Source organism: Brienomyrus brachyistius, chromosome 6, assembly GCF_023856365.1.
Source record: "Brienomyrus brachyistius isolate T26 chromosome 6, BBRACH_0.4, whole genome shotgun sequence".
In the NCBI taxonomy this organism is placed as follows: Eukaryota; Metazoa; Chordata; class Actinopteri; order Osteoglossiformes; family Mormyridae; genus Brienomyrus; species Brienomyrus brachyistius.
The window spans coordinates 23,397,959-23,423,749 of NC_064538.1; the positions used below are offsets into that span (position 1 = coordinate 23,397,959).

At 41.8% G+C, this 25,791-nt stretch overlaps 1 protein-coding gene across 2 annotated transcripts in view; it reads right to left on the minus strand.

Moving 5' to 3' along the window:
* LOC125745334 (V-set and transmembrane domain-containing protein 2-like protein) overlaps positions 1-25,791 on the minus strand; it is a 41,956-nt gene that overhangs the window by 15,173 nt on the left and 992 nt on the right. The window lies entirely within an intron of this gene.

The window sequence follows — 25,791 nt, forward strand, 5'->3', positions numbered from 1 at the left end:
AAAAGATCACATGCAACATGCTTTTGTACCTTTCATTGCCTTTGGAGTCAGATTTGACTACACATTTGCTGCAACTAATCTTGGCCAGCTGTGAAGCAAATTTTAGTATAATTCTGCCTATTCTCATGGGAACTCAGACAAATTTTATATTCCTGACCAATTAGGGCATAACTCTCTTACTTAGGCCACCTCTAATCGAAATGTTTACATAACATAGCATGCATTAAATAACAAATAGTAAATCACACAGTCCAAACCCATCTAAGTCTCAGGTGAGTTTGACTTTAAGACAAGGAATGACATATTGCTGCTGTAAAAGCTGACCTGCTGACCACTGAAACCATAGAGTCAGCAACTGAAGAGGAGGAGGTGGTATACGTAGAAAGCAATGAATTTGAGGATGATGAACAGGAATGCCGTTTTTATAAAAAAAAATTGACAAATCACTTGGTCCTCAAGACCAGTGCGGGTGCTGGTTGCCTGCAGAGTGCATCTTGAAGAGCCACAAAGAGTAGTAGGGCTCACACTAGGGCTGCACGATTTGGGAAAAATATCTAATCGCGATTTTTCTGACAGACATAGCTATTACGATTTGATTTGCGATTTAATTTTTTTATGTCAAGCTTCAGTTCAATATTCATTGTGTAGTAATTTTAAAACATGACGCAGATACCAAGAGATACCATCAATATTAACTGGTCTATTTTCTAATGCAAGGATGAAAATTTAAAGATGTGGTGTGTCAAGTTAAATAAAGTAATAAAAAAGAAAAATTGCGATCTTGCAGGTAACACTAATTAGCCCTTAATAATAACAGCAGCTAACAACACTCAAAGCCGTAATGTTCATAACAGAGTGGCTGTTCTGTCCTGAAACCGCAAAGCTGGAAATTTTTAGGCGTTGTATGCATTCTATAAAATGTTTAATAAATAGAAGTCGTTTATTGGTGATTTCATGTTGGTCGAAGTTTCAACTTTTTTAATAACTGTATGCTGTTATTTTCTATATAAATCAATTCAGGTGAAACAAAACAATGTACTTGTTCAGTGTTGCAAACTCTTTGAGACTCTCGTGCAAGAAATCTTACTGCAAATCTATATTCCATGCTGAACTTAAAATTAGCTGCATCAAAAATATTACGCCAGTTTGCAAACCCTACAGACTATTTACAAGGTAATAAAACTTGTTTATAATCACGGCGCTTGTTATTGGTGAGAATGACTGTCACACAGGGAGCACGGCATGAATTTGTAAAACTATTCTCACAGCAGTTTTAAATCCTGGGTCCGACGTGCTGTATAATGTATATATCCTGAATCGCAGCCTTTGCGATTTGCTAATCGTGTTGTTTCAAATCACGATTTCGACTTGAAATCGATAAATCATCCAGCCCTAGCTCACACTGTAGACATTTTATCAGTTTTTCTACCATTTATGCCGACCGCCATAGAGAACATCATAATTAGTATGATGAAATTGTAGGGGGAGAGTAGGTATGGCAGGAATTGGAAGGAGCTTATTGGTGTCCTTCTTCTGGCAAGTTTCTAAATCCAAGGGAGAAACCACACAGAGTCTCTCGGACACAGATACTGGCAAACCAGTTTGTCATCACACCGATTCCGCAGACTGACATGAACTCTCTGTTTTGACAATCACAAAACAACGACTGCTAGAAGGAAGACGAACAAGCTGGCACCAATCAGGGAGGTGTGGGACATCAAGACTGATGGCATGAATGTACAACCTCAGTCATGATAAAGTGGACGATTATCTGGTTCTTTTCAAAGGTAAGTAACGTATGTTCTTTATTACTGCTCTGGATATACATGGAAAACAAACCACCCCAACCAAAAAAATATTCATATATTTATTATGTATAAATTATAATTTTGTACTTATATATTTATATCATATTTATCATAACGGATAATTTGTCAGTTACTATATTTGTTACTGTATTTTAGAAACCTTTTTGAACTACTGAAGGAACAAATGACGAACAACAAACAAAACAGTGAAATATTGATACTGTATGAGGACGAACTCAGATCTTTCGCAGCAACCCCCCCGTTTCCTCCTGTGTACCCCCTAGCACGCCTCCTCTAATTTAAATAGCAGCTTCATTTTAGTTCTGATTGCTGATACTATAAGAATGGGTGAACCCGTTTAGTCGGCGAAAGGTTTGTTGCATATTTTCTCCTGTGTGCTTCCGTGTACCTGCTCCCCCAGACCCTGCCACCCGAGCGATAGTTGATTCTGACCCCCATCTGGGTGTGCCTGAGTGTCCTGCTTTCCCTGCATCATCACAAGTATCTGCCCGTTCCCTCTTTCCTCTGGCTAGATTACTTGGCTTTATGATCTCTGCTAACTACCTTGACTTTAATTCACGTCCTGTGATTTTGCTTCTTGATTGTTACGTATTTGGGTCCTCTGTTCCAATTCTGCCCTGTGACAACTGATCTCATGTTTGCTCATCATAAATGAAATATAGTGCAACCTTTCTCTCAATTATCTACTATAATTGTTTGTAATTTTTACTTAAGTAGTAATTTAAGTAACTTAAGTTTTTAAGAAACCATATTGTAAAGTGTTAGCAAAAATGTTTGTCTAAAATATGTAGCTGATTAACTTATTTGACAACCAATAAGTATTCTCATTATGTGTTCTTGAGGGTCGATGTCCATTTCGACAATACATGTCAACAAACGCTTCTTCAAGCTATGCTTTGAAGATACAAGTTTACGTGGGGATGCCAACTGGAGAAAGAAAAGAAAAAAGCTGGCCACATGGGTTATGCTTGACCTTACTAAGGGGCTCAGGGGTTACAACATGCAATAATTTTTACACATTGCGTGAGCTAGGGCAGGAGTTCCTCACTAGAAAACTGTGGGTGCTGGGCACAGTGAGGCAGACCAGACCAGAACTGCCATTTGCCTTTACGGCAAAAAAGGACAGAGGACTACGCTCCTCTAAATTTGCATCTACTGGTGTCACGACCTGTGCGTCCAGTAGTTGTGTTTGCTATGCCCCCTGATCATCCATGTGTGCTTCCCAGATTGTGCCCAGCTGTTTCTTGTTATTTCAGCTTGTTTTCTGTATTTAGTCCACGTATAAGTCCGTCTGAGTCAGATCCGTCATTGATGTTCGTCGCTGTCTGCTCTGTCTTCCCCAATAAATTCTCGTATTCCTGCATTCTGCTTACCTGCCTCGTCCTTCCCCGCTTCCTGCCTGCTCACCTGACCCTGGGCATCATAGAATGACGGATTTCACTGAAGAAGCACCGCAGCAGACCAAGAACCGGCATCTCGGTCTGCTGCACGAGGTGATATATTGGCTGCACCAGCCTGAGGCCCATGAGGACCCGGAAGCGCTGGATTTAGCCAGTCGGAACGGCGATCTCCTGACAGAGATGTCCCCGCCCAAGGACATGCACCGCTGAGCAGAGGTGCATGCGGACCTCTGGCTGCTAGTGCAGCGCGTGACGGAGAGAAGGTTTCAGCTGGTCGCACCGATCACAGCAGAGGCTGTCCCCTCGCCAACCGTCCCGTCAGAAATGGCACAGCCTCTCTCCACGACCGCCAGCCGGAGGACGAAGAGGAGGAAGCAGAGGGAGAAGAGACCAGCGGAAGCCCCGGCTATCGTTCTGGGGGCTCTCTCTTCCCCGCTTCTCTCCCTGCCGGTGATCTGGGGGAATCTCCGATCACCCTGGACATCACCACCACCGCTAAGTTGGCTTTGCGGGTGGCTTCCCCCTTCCGGGGAATGCACTTGGATCTGAAAGGGGCCAGGGCAGTATTGGACGCTATTACCCGGATCCCCAGGGCTCTTAAAAGGGCAGCGCTCGTTTTCACAGCGCCAACCCTAGCAGCGCTCTCTGATGTCCTGCCGGCACCTGATCTGCCTGTCCTGCCGGCGCCTGATCTGCCTGTCCTGCCGGCGCCTGATCTGCCTGTCCTTCCGGCATCTGTCCTGCCTGATCAGCCTGTCTTGCCTGATGAGCCGCCCAGCACAGCGCTGCCCACTGTGGCGCCCCCTGCTGGCCTAGAGTTGGCGATTTCTGCGGTGCCCCCTGTTGGTCCAGAGTTGGCGGTGCCTGCTTCGCCTGAGGCGCCTACCACTACGCCGCCTCCAGCTACCGCTCCGCTCCCTGTACCGCCCGAGCTCCCACCTCTGCCTGCTGCACTGCTCGAGGCGCTGCCTCCTGCTTCACCCCAGACTCCTGCAGCTCTGCCTGAAACCCTGCCTCTGGCTGCTGCTCTGCCTGAGGTGCCGCCTCCTGCTTTGCCCCAGGCTCCTGCTTCGCCCGTCACTGCTCCGTCTGTCCCTGCTCCGCCCACACCTGTGACTCCTGCCTCTGAGGCTCTGCCAGTCCTGGTCCCTGACCATGTTCCAGTCCCCTCAGCTCCAGTCCCCAGGGAGGTCCCGAACTGTCAGATTATCGCTCTCCACCCTTGATCGAGGGAGAGGAGGAGCTTGAGTGGGACCCCTCGGGGACCTCCCTAATGACTCCTCTACCCTCACCCCAATGAGGTCGACCCCAGCCGAGACCCCACCTTTCTGTGTCCCGAAAGAGGAGAAGACACAGGCGCAAGGCCAGGGTCCTGCCCACCCTGCCCCCTGGCTAGCCCTCGCTCGCCTTGGTTGGGGCTCGGGGGGTGCCTGTGGGTCCTGTGGCTTCGGGTCGGCGGTTGCTTGCAGGTCCTCCTCCCACGCCTCGTCGCCCAGTCTCTGACACCTCGTCAGTCGCCTGCGGGTTCCCCCACTGCGGCTCCTCGGTCGCCTGCGGGTCCCCCCACTCCGGTGCGTCGGTGGACATCGCCATTGCCTACTGTGGCTACGCCATCGCCTGCTTTGGCTTCCTCTCCCTCCTTGTCTTCGCCGGTGTCCCCTCCGGCTTCTTCGTCTCCTCCCCGGGTGCCCCCTCCGACTCCCTCCTCATCCCCTTCACCTGTCCCTTGGCCTGTCTCCTCCACCCCTCCGAGGTCCCCTCCTGTTACAGCCTCCCGGTTGCCTGTAGCCCCTCTGGCTGCTGCCCGTCGCCCGCTGTGACTTCCTTGGGCTTCCCGTTCTCCCCCAGCCTTTCCCATCTGGCCTCCCGTCTCTGTTCCTCCTGTGTTTGTTCTGTGATTGTGCCCTTGTATTCCTGCACTTCGCTTACTTGCCTCGTCCTTCCTCACTTCCTGCCTGCTCGCCTGACCCTGGGCTTCACACCTGCAAATACAGTGGTGTTGTCCTATATGGCAAGAAAAAAAACTGTGCTCCTTGTGAGCACATCACACAGGAGCACTACAATCAGTACCCAGCCTGACAGACATAACACTGTAACAAAACAAAATCAGGGGTTGACAACCTTGATAAGATAACTGCCACCTAAAGTTGCCAGACGAATGCATGTTGCTGGCCCCTTGCCCTGTTTTTTAATGTTCTGGACATTTCTGTGTACAATACTTTTTCTTCTCAGGAAAGAGCTGTTCCCCACATGGAACGAGGGCAAAAAACTATTCTTACTGGAACTTGGAAAAGCCCTGGTGGCTCCTCTCATTGAACAGAGGGCAGGGGTTCCCCGGGCACCCACTTTGGCCGCAATTGTGAGAGCTGGTAAGGGACTTGCCACTTGAGCAGTTTCCTCACAGTCAGCAATTAGACCTAGGGTTACCATACATCAAGGTTTCCCTGGACATGTCCTCTTTTTGGGCCCCTGTCCAGCCGTCTGGGTGGTTTTTCAAAAATCAGCAGTTTGGCCGGGTTTGGCGCTGTGACCCGTATGACCCAATATTGCAAGTTACAGTGGAGTACCAAGTGAAAGAAAACGAACCAATTTTCAGTATTCGGCAGCCACTCAGTATCGCCACACAGGGTTTGCAAGGCTTGTCCACATGTTTTCTTTAAAAACTAAAGAATATGCACATCCTTATGTCCCTATGAATATGCACATCCCTACTGTATGTCCCTAGTTGTTAAAAACGATTATTTCAGGGAAACCCCAATTTACAAATGAGCTCCATTCTTGACTTTTTTTCGGGGAGGGGGGGGAGCAGAGCTTATCCCAGGAACAAGGGGCACAGGTGGGAACCAACCCCAGGCAGTCGCCAGCACACCTCAGGATGCACACATTCACCCAGCCACACAGACCCAATTCAGACTGCACACTTTTGGACCGTGGGAGGAAACTGGAACCCCCGGCGGAAACCCACACAAACACGAGGACAGCGTGCGAACTCCACACAGAAAGGACCCAGGACCGACTTGTCGTGAGGCAGCAGTGCTAACCACCATGCCACTCATTAATATTCACAAGAGAAGTGCTCTCTAATTGGCCAGTGAACATGAAAGCTCATTAATATTCTGATCGCCAGACACATCCTCTTTTTTATATCACCAAATATGGTAACCCTAATTAGACTAGGAAAAAAATATGTTTTTGACTGATAATTGTCTTGTTAAAATTAAATGTATAATAAAACAGTTCTTTTTGTAGAACACCTGCTCTGTCCCTAAATGCAGAGAAACCCCATTCAAATGAACATGGGTTCATTTCACACTAAAATCATCACAACCCTATTTGCGATACATTACCTTTTCCCATAAAACTCGAAGTTAGGGTATCTCAACTGAATACACATTTTTTATGGAAAATAGCCCACCCCCTAATTATGCGTGGGGTCAAATATCACCCCAAAGGTCACTTAAGGGCTTATTCCTGATGGTTTCCTAATTTTAATTCTAGCTAGTACTAGCTAGCTCATTTACAAAGAATAGCAAACAACTGACATCTAACAAACACAGTGAGACCCCTATTTACTGATGTCCACAAATAAGATTTTTAAAATTCCAGAAACAGTTAATAAATTTCAAACCACGTGCTAAACAAATATAAGCTGCAAGCCAATGAGTACATACAAAAGGCCTAGGCTAAGAAAATGTCAGGCTCAGTCCTTAAAGGGGTTACATTACACTAATATTCTTCGTCCTTAATTTTAATTTTGGGGTCTACCAGAATAGATTTAAATGCAGACAATGTTCCAAAAACACATTTTTCAGATACTGTCCATTTTTATTTAGCTCTGATTGAACTTTAAGCCCCAACCCTGATGAGCCCAGTGTGCTTTGGTTGGTCAGCTTGCCCAATGTTCCACCCATATCGTTCAGTCTGCAGGCAGGTAGGCGGCCAATAGGAATTGTGTTACAAGATAACCTCACCATGTCAAGGAAGTAAGAGCTGGAATTCCAGAGAGGCTTTTCAGGCAGATTAGAGAAGAGTGGTTTCTGTGGTGAGTGTTACTCCCTTTAGTGTGTACTTTGGGCCTTAACACTGCAGACCATTTACATGCGGATAAAGCTATATAACACTACAGGGAAAGGGGCGAGGCATGGTGCAGGCAGAAACAGAATGCGGACAATACACTTGCGGCTCACAGGAACACAGGGGTTTAACAACAGAAACTGAAAACACTGGGAACACTACGAATGAAACGGACCATGAGGGGTCAAAAAGCAGATAGGAAAAAACCACAAAAGGTTTAGGGAACAAATAACAAATATAAACCAACACAGGGTAACTACTCACATTCTTAAATACACAATGACCCACTGAAGAACTGAACTAAAGGAACATATATACACTAACCGAACTGGGTAACGATACAGGAGAAGTGAAACATGAAACAATTAACTAATCAGGGAGGGAGCAGGACAACAAGCAATCACGGTTGAATGCACAAGGACTGGCGCAAGAAAACAGGCAACAGGTGAAACTAATAATTAAATGAAGGAACTGTGAGATGAACAGGGAAACTAAGAAACTGACAGCGAAACAAAGAAACAGAATCTAACATTGGGAAAATAACGAAGAGAGGTAAAACAAAACTAAAGCACAAAGCAAAAAACCAAAACAACATAAAAGTCACCAAAACACAAGAAAAACTGATACAAATGAAACACTAGGGAACAAAATACAAAAAAATTCTAGACTGTTACATAAGTCTTAACTACACCCTCAAGCTTAACATACACCAGCCCACTTTCAAGGCCAATGGTCCAGCACAATGTGCAAAATAAATTCTCTCTTGAGGGACGTGCATACAGTGCACCTAGCGAGGGAAAAAAATATACTCACAGCCATTGATGTAAGGTTATTTATAACTTGTAGACCTAAGAAAGTAAGTGCTCTTCAGGGGTACATTTCCCAAAAGTTCCCATGAGCAACATTGTGGTAACTGTTCACTTGCATGGCTCCAACTACGCAAATTGCTAACGTTGTTAGAAACTATTTTTTTTTGGGAAATGTACCCCAGGTTAGCAGGGGAGTAGTAAACAACCTTACGAAGTCTGTAAAACTGACATTGTCAAGAAGCTTCTGTACTGCCTGTAGCCTACTTTTGGTTAGCTGAACAAATGTATAGCTCAAAAAATTGAAAGCAGAGGTCCAAATTCATTACAAACAAAACATTTACAAGCTGCTCAGCTTGCTGTTTTGGAAATTGCATGACAAAACTTAGCATCACAAAATATATTGACTGAGATACAAAACAATTACTATGTTCTTACAAAAATATGACTATGCTAATATCCCTAGGCTGAAGTGATAGTAGAAAGAATAGATTCTAGAATAACAATAAAAGCACAGTAGAGTAAATACATAAACCCGTAACATAGTTGTTTCTTATGAATATATGAATGCTTATGAAGTATAATATACTGCAAATAATTGTATGTGGTATAATTTTACATGACTGGCACCACAGTTGGTTTGTTTATACCAACATCATCACAAACATGTGAGTAATGCATTGTGGTACCACATCACAAAACAACAGGAATTTTTCAGCTTCATTATAATCTTATGGGACCACCATCATATATGCAGCCAGTCGTTGACCGGTGTCATAATGTGATGCATGACTGTAGAGGTTCTGTGTGAGCCATTGTAGCGTCTCACTGTAAACCAGCCAATTAAAGCAGAGCTCATCAACATATTAATGAGCCAAAACAGAAAACTGCCTGTTTCATTCAAGGGCTAAATAATAGGGTTGTAAATGGGCCTGGAAAATTGCTTCTGGGTATTTTTCGACCAAACCAAGTTCACATATCTTCTTTGCAGACATTATTAGTTATTTTTAAGGCAATGAAGCATCAGGGTGACACACTGAGAAAAAAAAAAAGTTCTGACAGTGCAATTTAAAATTCTGAAAAAATGTATTCTATGTTAAATGTAATAGTGGTTAATTTAATAATGATTTAATACATTTAATAGAGATTAATACCCGGCCAGTTCAATACTAATTATTTTCACATGCCATACCTGCTTCACCTATCCTGCCTGCCCTGCCTGATCCCGGCTTGTCTAATCCTCCCCGTCTGCTCTTGCCTGTCTGTGCATCCCAGTGTTCCTGTACCCTGCCCTGTGTGTCTGCATAAGACTGACTTTACCAGCTAACAAACCCTCTGGACCTCCTACCCCAACTACTCTTCTCGACTGCTGATTTAATCTCTGTTTGCCTGGTTCCTTGAATAAACTGCCTGGTCTCCTGCAACTGGGTCCCTTGTCTGCCCTGGTCCCAGGTTGTGACATTTGTAATCAAACTGAACATTTTCATCATATGACTTTGAAAAGCGTGTAAAAATGCTTGTCTAATCCATGCACTAGTGGAATTTCAGTAATTTTATGCCTGTCACATATTGAATATACAGATGGGTACAATTTATTTAGATTAGTAATTAAATTGCAGAGTCTATTCAATTTTTTAAATTCCGTTGGCCTGCAAAAAGTGTATATTTAACAAAAATAGGTGTGGGCAATGCCTTAATTCATAGCTCTTCAGAAACTTTTACTCCCAAGTGTTTTCTTCAGATCTCTCTAATATGACTGGCTGCATGAAATAATTAACAAAACAAGTAATTCATTTATTAGAATCTGGGAAATAAAAAAAAAAAAAGGAATATGGATGGGATTATGGGACCATATTTTTTTCACATAATTAGGTATTTCACAGTCACAGTTAAGATGTCCTGCAACAATGTCCTTTGGAAGGTGTACACTTCTGTGTAGGTTGATTGGTTGTTTGCAGTTAGGAACTGGCCCCCATTGGGCCATCCCCCCTGTTAAAAATGAACAAACTGCCTACTGTTAAGTACTCTTCATAACTATAAAATGTAATACTAAAGTCATGTAATTATCAGCAGTTAAGATTCTTCTCAAAATGGTAATGACCAATTAACATTCTTCTTCTGAAAATAAAATCTATATGAGCATCCATGTGGGGGCATTTTCCTCCTCAAGGTGCTAAGTGTGCCCTGGAAGCCATAGTATCTACAAACCTTTGGGCTATGCTGGACTTCAACACTGGAGAGAGAGACCACCGAGAAGCCTGCCAGTGACACCTGCCAGTTTGCTCTAAGGCAGGACACAAGTTGAGTGATCCCTTTTCAAACTCCATCAAATTTGTGAAAATGAATGGTAAATAAAAATATGTCTACAGTACCAGTCTAAAATCTGGGCACACCTTCTTTTAAAGTATTTTTCTCTATTTTAGCTATGTTATTCACCTTATAGTAAAAGATCATGAGACAATGAAGTAATACATATCATATACTGTAATGAAGTGATGTTCAAGTGTTCAACATGTGAAAATTTTCTCAGATTTTAGACTCTTCAAAATAGCTCCCTTTTGCTTTGATGACTCTCGACATTCAACCAGCTTCCAGATGTAGCCACCTGGAATGCTTCTTCAACGATCCTGAAGGAGTTTGCACATGTTCTAGCCACAAGTTGGCCCAACTCATCCCAAACCAGCTCTATAGGGTATAGCTGGGGGGATTGTGGGGGGCAGGTCATAGGTCACAGCACTCCATCTGTTTCCTAGTTTACAAGGCAATTATAGAAAAACAAATGATTTTCTGTGTCCAGACTTTTCACTGACACTGTAAACGAATATATAAGTTGAAATACATCTGTTCTACCCTTTAATACTGCATATACATGATGACGCATGCTTTAGAGGAAAAAGGGTTTATAATACTGAGTTCTGAATATAAAAATGCATCACAGAGATTCAGATAAGGCAGGTGCCTCAGGAAACATTACACACTTTTTGTCCTTGGCCAATTCGACCTTCCCGCCAAGACTCATGCATCAAAGCAGTAAACGTGTTTCCCTGACAGCATGGTAATCAGCAGTGTGATGGTAGTGACACGCTATATTAAAAAGAACAGCAGCAATCAAAAGTGTCACATCTAATAAGTGGCGGCACCATCAGAAAGTCACTGAACTGTCTCCGGCGACCTTGGCTATTACAATGCGATGTATATCTCTAGCAAATGTTGCTCCAAGGGACAGGACCCAGGAATCAGCAGAACATAACGGCTCACCTGTTTTCCTAAATTTACCTCTGGTGCTTCACACCCTCAAATGGGAAAATCAGAAATTGTGTTCAACCTACATGAAAGATTGAAGGATTGCCCAAAAAAATTAGTCCATCAACAATAGGTACCTCCATGCAGCCATCAGCTTATCCTGAGTAGGGTCACATAAAATCAAGGCTGCCCGATACATCGTTTTAGCATCGTCGTCAGGATGCACAATAATCACATCGCATGTGTCGGCTCTGCTTTGTGTCTCTCGACACAACTCACAATTCCAGCAACTTATTTGACACACTCTACCAGTAGATACATTTTATTTGGTTTCTTTTGGGTAATTTAATCTCCTCTCCTCCTGTTTTATAAGAATCACGATATTACTTGCAGGTATTTCACATATCAGAAATACAATCTCAGTGTGACTCCAGTCCGTCAGAGGACACACAAATGCACTACGATCGATTTAGCAGCACCAGATAGACCAGCTGCATGTCTTTGCAGTGCCTGCACTATACAAGGAGAACATACAGAGCAGAGGAAGAATTAAAACCCCTTACAGATGTGACGCAACAGTATCCCACGCTGAGCAAACATGCATCCCTGTGTTAAACAACAGTAAAACAAGACGTCATTACATAGATACTTATGTTGAGATAAATAAACCAAAAAAAATATGCCACTGATTCATGTGACATCGGCTTCACAGTCTGGCTGAAAGACCTTGGAACCCATTTGTGGCAGGCAGCAGGAGGCATGCATGGATGAAACAACCAAAAATCTGTAAAATTGCTATAGTCATTTCAGATCTCAGGCAGGCACAGGAGCCCCTGGGAAATACCGGGGGGGCCTGGAGGGTCCTGGAAGACTGATGTGAAGCAGAAAAACAAAAGAGAGGGGTACAATTTCTGACTGCAATTATTCAAGACATTACAACCTACTGTAGAGGCATAAAGCAGGGTCTTTAAATGGCATCTGCTACCATGTGTCACTTTGCGAAAGAACGTTAAGCTGTGATACCAGACCACACAGCACTGCCCACTCATGGCTGTCCAGCCTGAGAAATATGGCAGTGGGCTTGCAAGAAATTCCAGGTGTTAAAAAAATACCACATAAAAAATAAAGTGGGTGGAGTTGGTGGGGGAGGCAAAGAAAAACAAATCTTAGTAAGCATGGACTGATAAAATGACCCCTACTGATGGACACCCCTAATTACTTCTCTGAACTCCTGCTGCCTCTGATTTCCATGTTAAAAATGATATCATGGCAACGCATCGCTTGAAGCCCATGTGGCGCCGCTAGGCCAGCTTCACCGCTGGCACCCCCATTCAAGACAATGTGAAATCGGCTTCCTGAGTCGGTGTCCAGTCAGAAGATGGCATCTAATGAGTTGACCAACACTACCCATCTTGACAGAGCACTATCACCGCACTGCATGTGACTGGGATGAAACAGGGGATGCTGAGGATTGTTGATGGTTTTTGTGGTCTCCCTGCACTGCCTGGGCAGCTTGCTTCTGAGCAGGTGGCTTTAAACATGCCTGCCTATTTTTATCCTTGAAAACTGCCTTCCTCTCACACACCCTCTCTGTGTTCATCAGAATCGACTCCACACTGGGCATCCCACTAGTTCTAGCTGTTCCATGTGTCTATATCCAGCACAACCTGGGCAGCTAAAATGCACAACTGTCAGAACTTTTTTTTTTTCAGTGTGTCACCCTGGTGCTTCATTGCCTTAAAAATAACTAATAATAACTATAACTAATCCATGCTACAGTAATAAGGATAATAATAGTTGTAACAGCCGTCTCAGAAAGGGAATCATTCTGAATGAAACTGAACATTTAAATGTCATTTCCTCCATATTTGCACGTTTCTTTCTCAGTGATGAATCTATGCAGGCTCATCATGATAAATCAGAAGACCCATCCAGCAAATCAGTGGCTGCCACAGCACTAGTGTCGCTAGCGTACCTTGCCATGATTGAGTCATATGCTGTCAGAAAAGAGGTCAATGAACCGCATGTGCTTTGCTGCATTTTAATCAGGCCCTTTCAACACGGAGTGGTGTGATTACACTTATTCAGGCCAAACCATCATTTCAAGGCAAGCTAAACCCTTTATTCTCCATCAAAGTGTCCGATCACAGCAGAAAGTAATGATACAAAAACACCACTGGGGAAGGAGAAAACAGGGATTAGGCAGCTTAGATGAAGTTTCTGGGCATCCGTGTTCAACAACCAACAGACTCTCAACAATCAGATCCCCTCTGAAATGCTTTCTTCTCCCCTTACAGTAAACCATTACAGAATTTTTACTCATATTCTCGCACATCATCCGCTGATGAGCTCATAATATTTGTCCACAAGGGCCAAAGGTCACTGGTGTCATTCTCATTCATTTTTAAAGGAGATTTTGTTTTAAAATGAAATGAAGAGGCATATTCATTTCAAAACACTGGTAGTCCTTGACCTTTTTTATTTCTATCCACCCATCTGCTACTTATCTGGGGCTCGTTCGCAGGGACAGAACCTTAAGCAGGGATGCCCAGACTTTCCAGCCACCTCCTCCAGCTCCTCCGGCGGAATACCAAGGCGTTCCCAGGCCAGCCGAGAGATATAATCTCTCCAGAGTGTCCTTTGTCTACGCTGGGGTCTCCTCTCAGTTGGATATGGTTTACTGTTTTTTTTGGATAAAATGTACCTGCTGTCATAATGCCTTAAGCATCGAAGACACTGGGAGGATCTGTTATATTCACTGAGGAGTCAGTGCTTTGTCATGATTTCAGATTATTCGCAACATGGAAGACCAAAGGACAGTGAGGACAGAAAATTTCTCAGCTGCCAGTGACGACGGAAGCTGCCTCCTCCGCCCACACAGACACTGGCTTTGGGTAATGTCAGTCATAGAATGCAGGACACGTTCTTACAAACATTTGAGGTGAGCTTTAAATGGCTTGAATATGCATAAGTCCAAACATTTTCAAATGTCTAGACTTGGTGGATCCATAAATATAGTATGTAGATATAATGAATATTATATAAATATAATGTAGATATAGACTTAGTGCTTGCAAAAATATGGAACCCCCTTAAGTAATCAGATTTGTCTGAATTACAAAAGACACATACATATTCTTCCTGTATCTGCAAGCAATTGCTTGCTTTTCAAAATGTCTGTGGTATTCCACTGGTAGTTATATCTCAATAATATTTTCATTATTCTGGTAATGTCAGAATTTGAACTTTTCAATTAAATGATTGCTTTGAAGAAAGCCTAAATGTGCTGTAAGCTCTTGTCATTTCTCTTCTGTGGAAAAGAGAAAGATAAATATGACGTGACACAGAGTGCCTCAGATATGGAGTTCAATAGGCTACTTAGTAGCTGATATAGAAACTATAGAATGCTAATAATTTGATATACACACCATAACAAAACAGTACAGAGTGTATTTGAAATATGTAATAAAATTAAGAGGTCATAACCGTCTGATTTGTATTTAGTGAAAATCAGAAGAAACAAGCAGAATATATTTTTTTCATAAACTCAACAATATACACGAAACATAACTACTGGGATGGTGTGTGGTTCAGCAGGAAAGGATGCTATGCCTCTGATTGGAAGTGATAAAGAAATGATAAAATTTACATTATGGTATATTGAGATGGACTATAGCCTCAAGTCTTCTCAAGTCACAGGCTCCAAGACGGGTCCAAGTCTCGAGTATTTGCCATCAAGTCAAAGTTGAGTCCAAGTCTTTCTATCTGTTTTGCCGAGTCGAGTCACAAGTGTTCAAATTCATTACTTGAGTCCATGTTGAGTCACGAATCAGTGACTCGAGTCCCTCCCTCTTGATCACAGTCTATAGACTCTTAGTGACACCAATTTATCAGTTACATTAACTCTACAGTAGCCTATACTGATTTCTTCATTTAGCTTCCAGTTTTCACCTGATTGGAATTGTAATGTGACAGCAGACATTACAAAATTTGCTGATCCACTCCATTCCCCTTTCTCTGTAATTCTGAATTAAAGATTGAAAAAAACGCGTTGAACTGAGCAGCTTTAAATGCATTTTCTTTTATATTTTAGGCAACTTTAAGACACATTTCAGTAGATCTTTGGCTTAGATGTGTCCCGCCAGAGGAGAGATTAGGCAAGTGGTCTCCTTCAGTTAATGTGCTCCAAATCTCAGGACCCTAGTGGAATGTGCTATGGATGGGCTATCATCTCTGGCCAAAATGGGTCGACGTGCATCACCCATAATTACCCCAGGCTCACAGGATAGCTGCTACACCTCGCTACAAAGACCTGCTGACACATCTCATCCACAGCAAGAGAAACTATGGTTGTTAGGAGAGCATCTTGTGAACATATTAAAAGTAACAACATTTATGAATCAACATTAGGCATGGTGTGATTTGATCAATAAGACAATTAATGCAAGTGACATAGTATAAGAAATCAAACTATTTAACTAAACACAGACTAGATGTTGAACTAGATGTTATTGCTAAAATAAAATCTTGCAAGGACTGTAATAAAAACCAAGATTTTGCAGTCATTGTAACATTCATTTAAAAAGGTAAGTCATCAACTGATTCAAAAAAATACAAACATGATGTCATTGTTTAACCACTGTGTTTGTGTCTACATCTATTTTTATTTTTTCTTACTGCCTTTTACTGCTGTCTACTACTTACTTAACTGTCATATATAGTGACAATCAGGCTCAGTGACTAAAGCATCTATCCTAGAAGCTTCCAGTATGGCCCCTGCTTTGTATATAGACAGAGTGTCCTTTAGAGAGCCTGGATTCCTCCCTCAGCATAAGTAAGTACAGTATTGACAGTCATATTCCCTGAGGATTCATTCCAAGATCTACCGCGGATAATAGTGAACCATCCACACACCCCATATATAACATGATTTTCGTATACATACATATAGTGAAGGTTAATTGATAAATTATGTACAATAAGACATTACTAACATCAGATACAGTAATATAGTGCATTGTACATAATTTTACAGTAATGTATTGTCTTTCTCAAATGAAAGGGATTTTGACATGTTAGCCTAATTCTCATGAGACAATAGAACAATAAAAAATATATATATCAAGGGATGATGGAGCAATGAAAATCATGCTTTTTGTACATTTTAAACACATACACTGAGCGTAATTGGGCCAATGGGTTTCACCATGTTACGATCTGTATTTGTTGGCTGCCCAGTTTGAAAGTTATGAACTGTTTATTTCTGGAATTGCCAAATTTTATTTTCAGACCACGGTAAGCCACGGATAACTGCAACAGCGGATACAGGGTTCCCACTGTATTCCAAGATATGGTTCCAAGATATGGTTAGTAAACATTGTAATCTTAATAAAATATGTTGTACAGAGATAGAAGAATATTAACAAAAGCAGGCCCTCAAGCATTTGATGTAAGTAAATCAGGTATCCAACCCCGAATATTGAGTAACTGGCATCACCCAGCTCTAGAGAGCCTCAACATCCATCGCAAATCCACCTGCATCAGCAGCTGCCAAAGTTGCCAGGCCCAATCCACCCACTATCTCAGCAGGGTCTCATGTCTCAGATGTTGCCAGATGTTGACAAGCCAAAGACGGCCATGCTGGTCACCTAAGCAACTCCTCTATATGCTTTTACTGTTCCTGCTAGCTGCCCCACCACTGGCAACCCACACAGCAAAATTTCTCATCTAAAAAAATAGCTCCAGTGGCCTGCTTGGAGGGCTGTAGAAACTCATAATGTAAAAGATATGCAAAATGTAATAAAAACTCATCATGAAGTGGCAACGGGACATGCTAGGTCCCATCCTCCATGGGGGTGCTTTGTCATTTCAAGAAACCAGAACTTATTAATACACAAAGCCTTGAAGACACATACTATTTAAACATTTTGCTCCCTCTCGTTTATTAAAATTCCTAAATTCTGTTTCTTGTTTTCATTTTCTTGTTATTGTATTTTTGCCTTCATCATTTCCTCTGGCAGAAAGGGCACATACCAGAATGAGTGCTGAGTGGAAAATCATCATTTTAATTAACTTCTTCTCATCCCTAAAGGGATTATCTGCTAATTGATTTTATTCACACAAGAAAGTCAATTTATATTATCACTTCAGCTGATGTACACCATATCTACCAGGTTTTAGTTGGCAACAACCACAAATGCCTACCACATCATCACAAATAACAAATGCAGAACGTGATGACCCAATCAGTTTCTCATTCCTATTCTTGGCAAGGACAATCTGGGAGCTTTTACACTAAACAAAAAAAAAAAAAAAAAAAAAAAAAAAAAAAAGGATTTTTAAAACATACATGGATTTGCAGTATCAGAAAAATCCATTCACTTGGCCTACATTTGCCATGTGCTAGCTGGCAATTATTGTATATGACAAATAACCAATAACACAGAACGATGATTAAACCTCCACAGGGTAGACACCCAATGTTGTTAACATACAACTCCCATAAATGAACCAGAGCACTCAGCCGCTTGCCTCAGGTATTTCCACCATTACGGGTATCTCTGCAGTTGGTTAATGCATCTGCTTCATTCAAAGCTTTCCAGAATGTTCTAACCTTCATCATGTCTGTATCATAAACTGTTTCATAGGTTCATTATTAGTTTTCATCCTTATACCAAATGAAGCACTTAAAGCAGTTCTTTACCGTATACCAAATCACAAAGCAGGAATTTCAGGTGTCCTCTGATTGTTTAATCTGTGGGTGCTCCTTGTGGTTCTATGTGACTCATGCTAGTTTGTGCTTGAGGTACACATATTAAGAAAAAGAGTCAGTAAGATTTTTCCGTCTAAATAAAAAACATCTTCATTGCAGTTCAAAATCATAAGTAAAGCATATAAACAACATCTACCATCAAACTATCTATGGCTCAGTATCATTTTAAAAAGCTCCTAAAAAATAATGTTATTATTCTGATTCAGTCTCCTGAGAAAACAATACTCCAGTCCAGGTAAGCTTGATGCCCCTAGGTTGGTAATGTTGTAATGTCAGGCAGGTATCGTTCTTGGGGCAGTTGAGCATTACCATCGTCGCACAACTGGAGTTTCAGTAATTTTAAATTATTGAATTATAACCATTCTGCAGATGGAATGGGAGTTCAGGGAGTAGCACTGGTGTCTCATACCTGCTGGTTTTGTGGTGTGGAGTTTCCATGTCCTTTGTATGTTGTACAGGTTATCCTGCAGTTGAAAGACTTGGGGTTAGGCTAAAGTTGCTCATTATGTGTATGTGCACCTTGCAATGGACTGGCACCCCATCTACGGTGGAGGCTTACCCCAGGCTTCTACACTGTGCTGTCTGTGAAAGGCTCAACACCCCATGACTCTGAGCAGGATAAGGGGTAAGAAGAGGAATGAATAATTATTCAATATTCATATATGGGCAAAAGTATTGGGACACCAGGCCATAGTACCTACAGGAACTTTTATGATATCCCATTCTAAATCGATTGCCATCAATATAGAGTTGGTCCTCCCTTTGCAGCTATAAGAGGTGACATTCTGGGAAGGCTTCCCACAATATTTTGGAGCCTGTCTGTGGAAATTTTTACCCATTTACCTCGAAGAGCATTTGTGAGGTCAGGGACTAATGTTAGACGTGAAGGCTTGACTCGCAATCTCCATTCTAGTTTATCCCAAAAATGTTTCATGGGGTTGAGGTTAGGGCTCTGTGCAGGCCAGTCAAGTTCTTCCATACCAAACTTACCCAACCATATCTTTATAATGAAGATGGTGGCACAGGAGGTAGTGCTTTCGTTCGCAACTGGAGGGTTGCAGGTTCGAGCCCTGGTTCCTCCTGACCCCATCAAAGTGTCCTTGAGCAAGACATTGAACCCCAAATTGCTCCCGGTGAGCAGGTTGGCATCTTGCATGGCAGCCTCCGCCACCGATGTGTAGATGGGTGAATGTGAGGCATGAAATGTAAAGCGCTTTGAGTACTCGTAGGAGTACAAAAGCGTTATATAAATGCAGTCCATTTACCATTTATGGACCTTGCTTTGTGCACTAGGGCACAAAAGGGCCTTCCCCTAACTGTTCCCACAACGTTGGAAGCATAGAATTGCCCAAAATGCCTTGGTATGCTGAAGCATTAAGAGTTACCTTCACTGGACCTAAGGGGCCTAGACCCACCCCTGAAGAACAACCCCATACCATTATCCCTCCTCCACCAAACTTTACAGTTGACACACTGCAGTCAGGCAGGTAATGTTCTCCTGGCATCCACTAAAGCCAGACGCCCATCAGACTAAAGCATAATTCACTCCACAAAATACGGTTCCACTAGTGGCAGCATGCATTACACCACTACATCTGATGATTCGCATTGCATTTTGTGATGTGAGAATTACTTGCAGCTGCTCGACCAAGGAAACCCATTCTAAGAAGCTCCCAGCACACATTTTTTATGCTGGGGTTAATGCCAGAGGAAGTTTGGAACTCTGCAGTTATTGAGTCAATAGAGCGTTGGTGACTTTGACACACTATGTGCCCACGCTCTGTCACTTTAAGTGGTCTGTAAATTCATGGCTGAGTTTTTGTTGTATCTAAATACTTCCACTTTGCAATAAGGAGGTGCATCTCCATCTCTGAGGCAATACACATCCCAATCCATTGCCAATGGTCAGACAAATTAAAGATACATATATAGCAACTATTGTGATACAATACAATTCACCCCTACTGCGATGCTATACAATTCGACATGATACGATGCATCACTGGACACGCCTCCAACTTGCAAAAGACCTGCAGAGAATCCTTTTGTGCCTCTAGTGGTCTGGAAGCATAACGAAATAACACCAGTTGTGAACTAAATAAACACAAAATTAATAAAGCAAAATGATTTAACTCACTATTCTGCATTAATAAATCAGATTTTATCGACACAAAGATGTTAGAAACAAAGTTTATCCCCAACTGTATCCAGTGCACAGTTGTATCATGAACTTTTATGCCAGGGTACCAATGCGAATTGGTGAAGTGAGTATTACTCTGTGATAATACCATTTACAGTTCACCGTGGATCATCTAGCAGGGAAGAAATTTCACCAACCCATGCGAAGGTGGCATCCTATGACAGGACCACACTTGAATTCACTGAGCACTTCAGAACAACCAATTTTTTTGCAAAAGTTTGTAAACCTAACTGCATGGCTAGGTGCTTGATTTTATGCACCTGTGGCAATGGGTCTAAATGAAACACCTGAATTCAAAGATTAAGAGGTGTGTCCCAATACTTTTGTCCATATAATATATTTATGTAGAAATTAATAAATTAGATCATTGTAATATTTTTTTTTGTAATGACACTTGATTTTGTTAGTAAAGGCTAGAAAGTTTTTATTTTTTTGTTAAAAGTGGTATAAACTTTTAGCAATACAATTAGGTTAATGTTTTTCTTTTGTTCCCTAGAAGCCCTTCCCACCCCAGATTAACACAAACTGCTGATAGGCACTAAAAAGTACAGACACAAATAAAAAATGATGGCAAGTACATTAAAATAAAACATGTTATGTTCTTCATATACTGTTTTCATAGGTTTGGGCCAAGCATCGCCAGTTAGAAGTGCAGGATGATCTTAGTATTTTAAGGTTTCATTTTTAGTTTAAAGCTAGAAACAGTTTTACCGTGAAATGGTTTTAGTTATTAACGAGCAGGTTTTTGTTGTACAAGAACCAAAGTTGTACTACTTATAGGTGTATTTATTACACTTCAAATTAATACATGGTTAGCATTCACACTAAGTGAAACATTCACTGAAGCTAATTGTAACCCTTAATTTTTCTAAAATGCATCCCTGGGTCTCCAGGGGTGGGTACTGTAGTAAGCAACCTTTCTTTATTTAGCTTTCAATCAAAAAGGGGGAAAGTTCATGAGGCATTGGAGAACCATGAGTTTCACAGGTAAAGAACTCTCGAAAGAGTTATAGCCAATAGAAGATCTTCCTGGCTTGTTACTGCATACGTTTGGCATGTAAATGTCCACTAAACTCATTACTAGGCCGGGCTTTCCATGCTATAGGTATAACATCCTTAGGGAGAACAAACTGGTTGTGTGAGGTGAGTGCTTAAAAGTTCTGCAGGCTATTCTATTTTGAATAGTCAGCCTGAGGAATACGTGCTGGAGTATTCTCACTGGTGCTGATGAATGTTTTCCTAGGGGTGGCCTGTATTTTCTGTCCTTTATCCAATCCGTGACCATGCAGAGGGCATTGTTGCATTTGCTGTGATGGTGTGAGTACATGACTTGCATAAGCTATAACTCGTTCATTCTGCTCTTGAATTTGGGCAAGTGTAGACCACATGCGTTACCAAATTGTGCATAGGTGTGTTGTAGGGCTGCAAAATTCTGGGAATTTTCAATGTTGGAAACATTCCATGGAAATGAATAAGAAAATATGAGAATTAATGAGAATATAGTGGTACCTTGGAATATGAACTTAATTCATTCCAGAAGGCTGGATGAATTACATTGTGGTCGAAGGTCCAAGGTGAAATTCCCCATAAGCAATAATATAAATGAATTTGATCCGTTCCAGGCCCCCAAATGATTGCCTATTTAAACCTACCAACCTACCTAATGATAAAAAGAATTAAAAATCAATATAAAACTACTATACATGAAAAAGCACACGTACAAAAGCAGTAAACATGAAATAAATGACAATTTATAAGCACTTTACTTATATTGAGGTGAGCTGATAGCATAATGGAAGAGGCAGATGGAGAGAAGGAGGGATGGAAGCATTAAAGTTTGGCAGGGGATACATGTCTTGATCAGAGCATGTGAGCAGAGCGGAGTGATGACAATTTCCGCTCAACACTCACAGAGCAATATGCTCCCCCTGCTTCCCCGCTCATAGCAGCTCCAGTCAGTTTGAACCCCGCTCCAATGAAATCACTCACTGCTCACTCTACAAAAGAAACAATCTGAATTGTATTTTAATTTTAGTTTAAACTGTAGCCTGTCTAACTGAGCAGCCAAATCCACATTCAAGCAGAAATGATTTCAAGATGTGAGCGGGTGACGCTCAAGTTTATTTTTCCAAACATGATGCTCCACGCTTGCTCACGCTCTGGCCGAAATCCTTCCTCTCCCACTCCACTCACATGCTTTGGTCTTGATCCGTACAGGTTTTAGCAGGTCTGCTTTGTTTTGTCGTGTTCCAAGATGTATGTTGAGTTGTTTCTAGATTTTCTTCTACAAAATTGGTAGAGTTGAATGCGCTTTGACCCATACAAGTTTAATAAAGAAGGGTTGACTTCCAAGATTTTGGTCGAGGTACAAGTAACAAAAATTCAACAGAGTCCATCGGTGTTCGAGTTGGTCAAGTTAAGAAAAAAAACATCTTGATGGCATTAATAGTGATATCACAGTGTAACCAAGTGTTTGTGAGAATGTGTGCATAGAAACATCCCAAAATAGTCATCTGCATCAAAACGCACTGCTCATAAGCCATATTCTATGTTGTATTATTTATACAGTTGTATACTTTGCTGTATCTTACAGCTTACGCAGAGTTCCACAGAATTCAATATTTCCAAAGTTCCTTAGCTTAACCTCCCATGGAAAGTTTCTGGAAATTTTCCACCCCATTGCAACCTTACTTTCCATGGAAAGTTTCTGAAAACTTTGCAGAAATATACCGGAAACTTTCCGGCTCTTTGCAACCCTACATTCCATGGAAAGTTTTTGGAAATTTACTGGAAATTTTCCATCCCTTTGCAACCCTAGTGTGAGTGTGCCCTGCAATGAGTTGGCAACCCATTCCTGCCTTGCACCCATACCCTTGGCTGGAAACAACATGTTCCAAAAGGATTACCTACAAGCAAAATGGCCTTGAGCTTGAAGCCAGTGGGACAGAAATGACTGAAGAAGTCTTCAAGGCTTTCCAAGTGATTAGAAAAAGTCTAAAGACAAGCACATTATCATGGTTAATTAAACCATTCCAATGGAGGCCATGGAGAACCAGCTCCATCAATCCCTGAAAGGTCGGTGGAGGATTGGTAAGACTTTAAAGTAGCATAAGGGAGACTCAATCATAAAAGCAATTTTTGCTTTGTCCTATGGATCTAGCGCAACCTTGCAATACCAACTTGATAGATCCGTGGTTCTGAACCAGCAACAGTCAGTCATGTGTAGGGTTCATCACATGCTCACATACTACACCTTTCTTGACAAGAGTCAAGGTGCATGCCACCAAGGGACCCAATATCCGATATGTTGTGAGGCTTAGGTTCTATGACACAAGTGCAATTAGATGTATGATCTGGCTCACCTACAGCCACTGAATTTTGACTAAGATATTCATCTGGGTAATAAAGGAACAATCATAAATGCAAGAGTCACAGCAATGCATTTGAAAAGGGCAGTCTGTGAGCTGAACAGCATCAGAACTGTCCATTTTCAAAGTTTCAAGTGCTTTTCTCCTAGGTCAATGACTTCTGGATGTTTCTGCAAGAAGTCCCATCCGAGAAAAATTGACTGAGTAGCACTTCTCACTACTCACATCTCAGAGTCAGTATCTAAGAAAATTAGACAGCAGTGTCTTCTACAACTGCAAACACATATAATATACCAGGAATGAATCACCAAGAAACTCCATGGCAAAAACAGGTTCACCATAACTTAGAAAAGCTTATAGCACCAGTCGCATGATCTCAACGGCAAAAATTTCTAATGGCTCTTTAGGCATACATGATCTTGCATTAACAGAAGTTTGAAAATGCGTCAAAAACTATTTTCTCCCAAAAACATCGTTGAGTTTTGTAATATTCAGCTCATATTTCTGTTGTGCGGCTGACGGTAAAGACAACTAATATGCCAGAGTATCCATGCTTAAACTTCTCGGAAGAATAGTTGCTACATTTTCAGCCTGAGTACCCTCACAGGGCTTTAACAGCAAGTTCCAATCTAGCTTTCCACAATGAAAAACTTTCTTCATCTTTTCCATCATCATGAAAGCTGAGGTAGTTTTACTTTGCAATGAATCACTCTCACAGCATTAGTATGGTCAGTGCAGGTTTCTACACTGACTGACAATTGGAAACTGGGAGAGAGGATGGTCTTATTGAATTCAAATGGGGGGGGGGGGGGGATCACCACCTGACAGAGTCCAACATATTTGTTAACTTGCTAACACCATTCCATGTGGAAACAGCAATAGAAATGATAGTAGTTGGTTCAGTTAATCAGTCCAGCAGTGACAAAAATATTGTACACCAGTCAACTGACCATGTTAGCTTCTTCATGAGGCACTGGGACAACTGCTATTGTAGGGAGGCATTAACTGTTTGAAACTTCAAGAAACTTGGTTAAAAAAATCACAGAGAAAAAACTAAACTTGCTTCCACCCCTCTGCAACCCTATGTTTTAGGTCTATTATTAGGTCTTACAAGGCTAGGCCAAGTTTTCAGAGCTGTGGATGAAGATGTTTCCTCTGGGTACTCCAGTTTCCCCCCACAGTCCAAAGACATGCTGAGGCTAATTGGAGTTGCCCGTAGGAATATATGTGTGTGTCAATGGTGTGTGAGTGTGCCCTGCGATGGGCTGGCCCCCCATCCTGGGTTGTTCCCTGCCTCGTGCCCATTACTTCCGGGATAGGCTCCGGACCTCCCGCGACTCAGTAGGATAAGCAGTTTGGAAGATGGATGGATGAAGAAGATGAGCTACGGTCATAGCTGTGGATGAAGAAGATGAGCTGCGGTCATAGTAAGACATTTTTATTCAGTTTCCAACTGAAAAGTGGCTTTGGACATTTATCTCCATTCCAGTCAAACTCACTCCTAACTCAGTCCAATCCCCCCCCCCCCCCCGAAAAAAAAAAAAAAGAAGAAAACGTTCTGTCTGGAACATTATATATTAATATATATGCAGATACAAACGCAAAGGCTACTTGTATAGCGAAATATATAACTAAGATTAAAACAACACCATTACAGATCTGACCATACATTATAATACAAAACAGCATTTAACACGAAAACTGTATATGGCAACTGATAATTTTTTTTATTAAATGTATGATGCCTAGCGTTCAACAAAATAAAATGCAATCGGGGAATTTTATTACTGATTTCCTATTTTCAATTATTTCTGTATTAGCATGCCATTCCGAATTAATATTCTCTGGTGTGTAGTTACGAGAACAATCTCGCAATGATTAACTCATAATAAGCAGTTAATCTCAAGTTTATATACGTTCTTCATTCAGGCCTATGCCAGCTGGATTCGATTTTACGTGAATGCCTGCGGCTTTTAAAGAAAGTTTGAGATCCTCATAGAACAAGTCTTTTAAACGTTATACACTGCATTGTCCAAACAGCAGCGTCTACTACGTCTCTAGTGTGTCGGCTATACTCGTTCATTTCACGAGTTTTACGG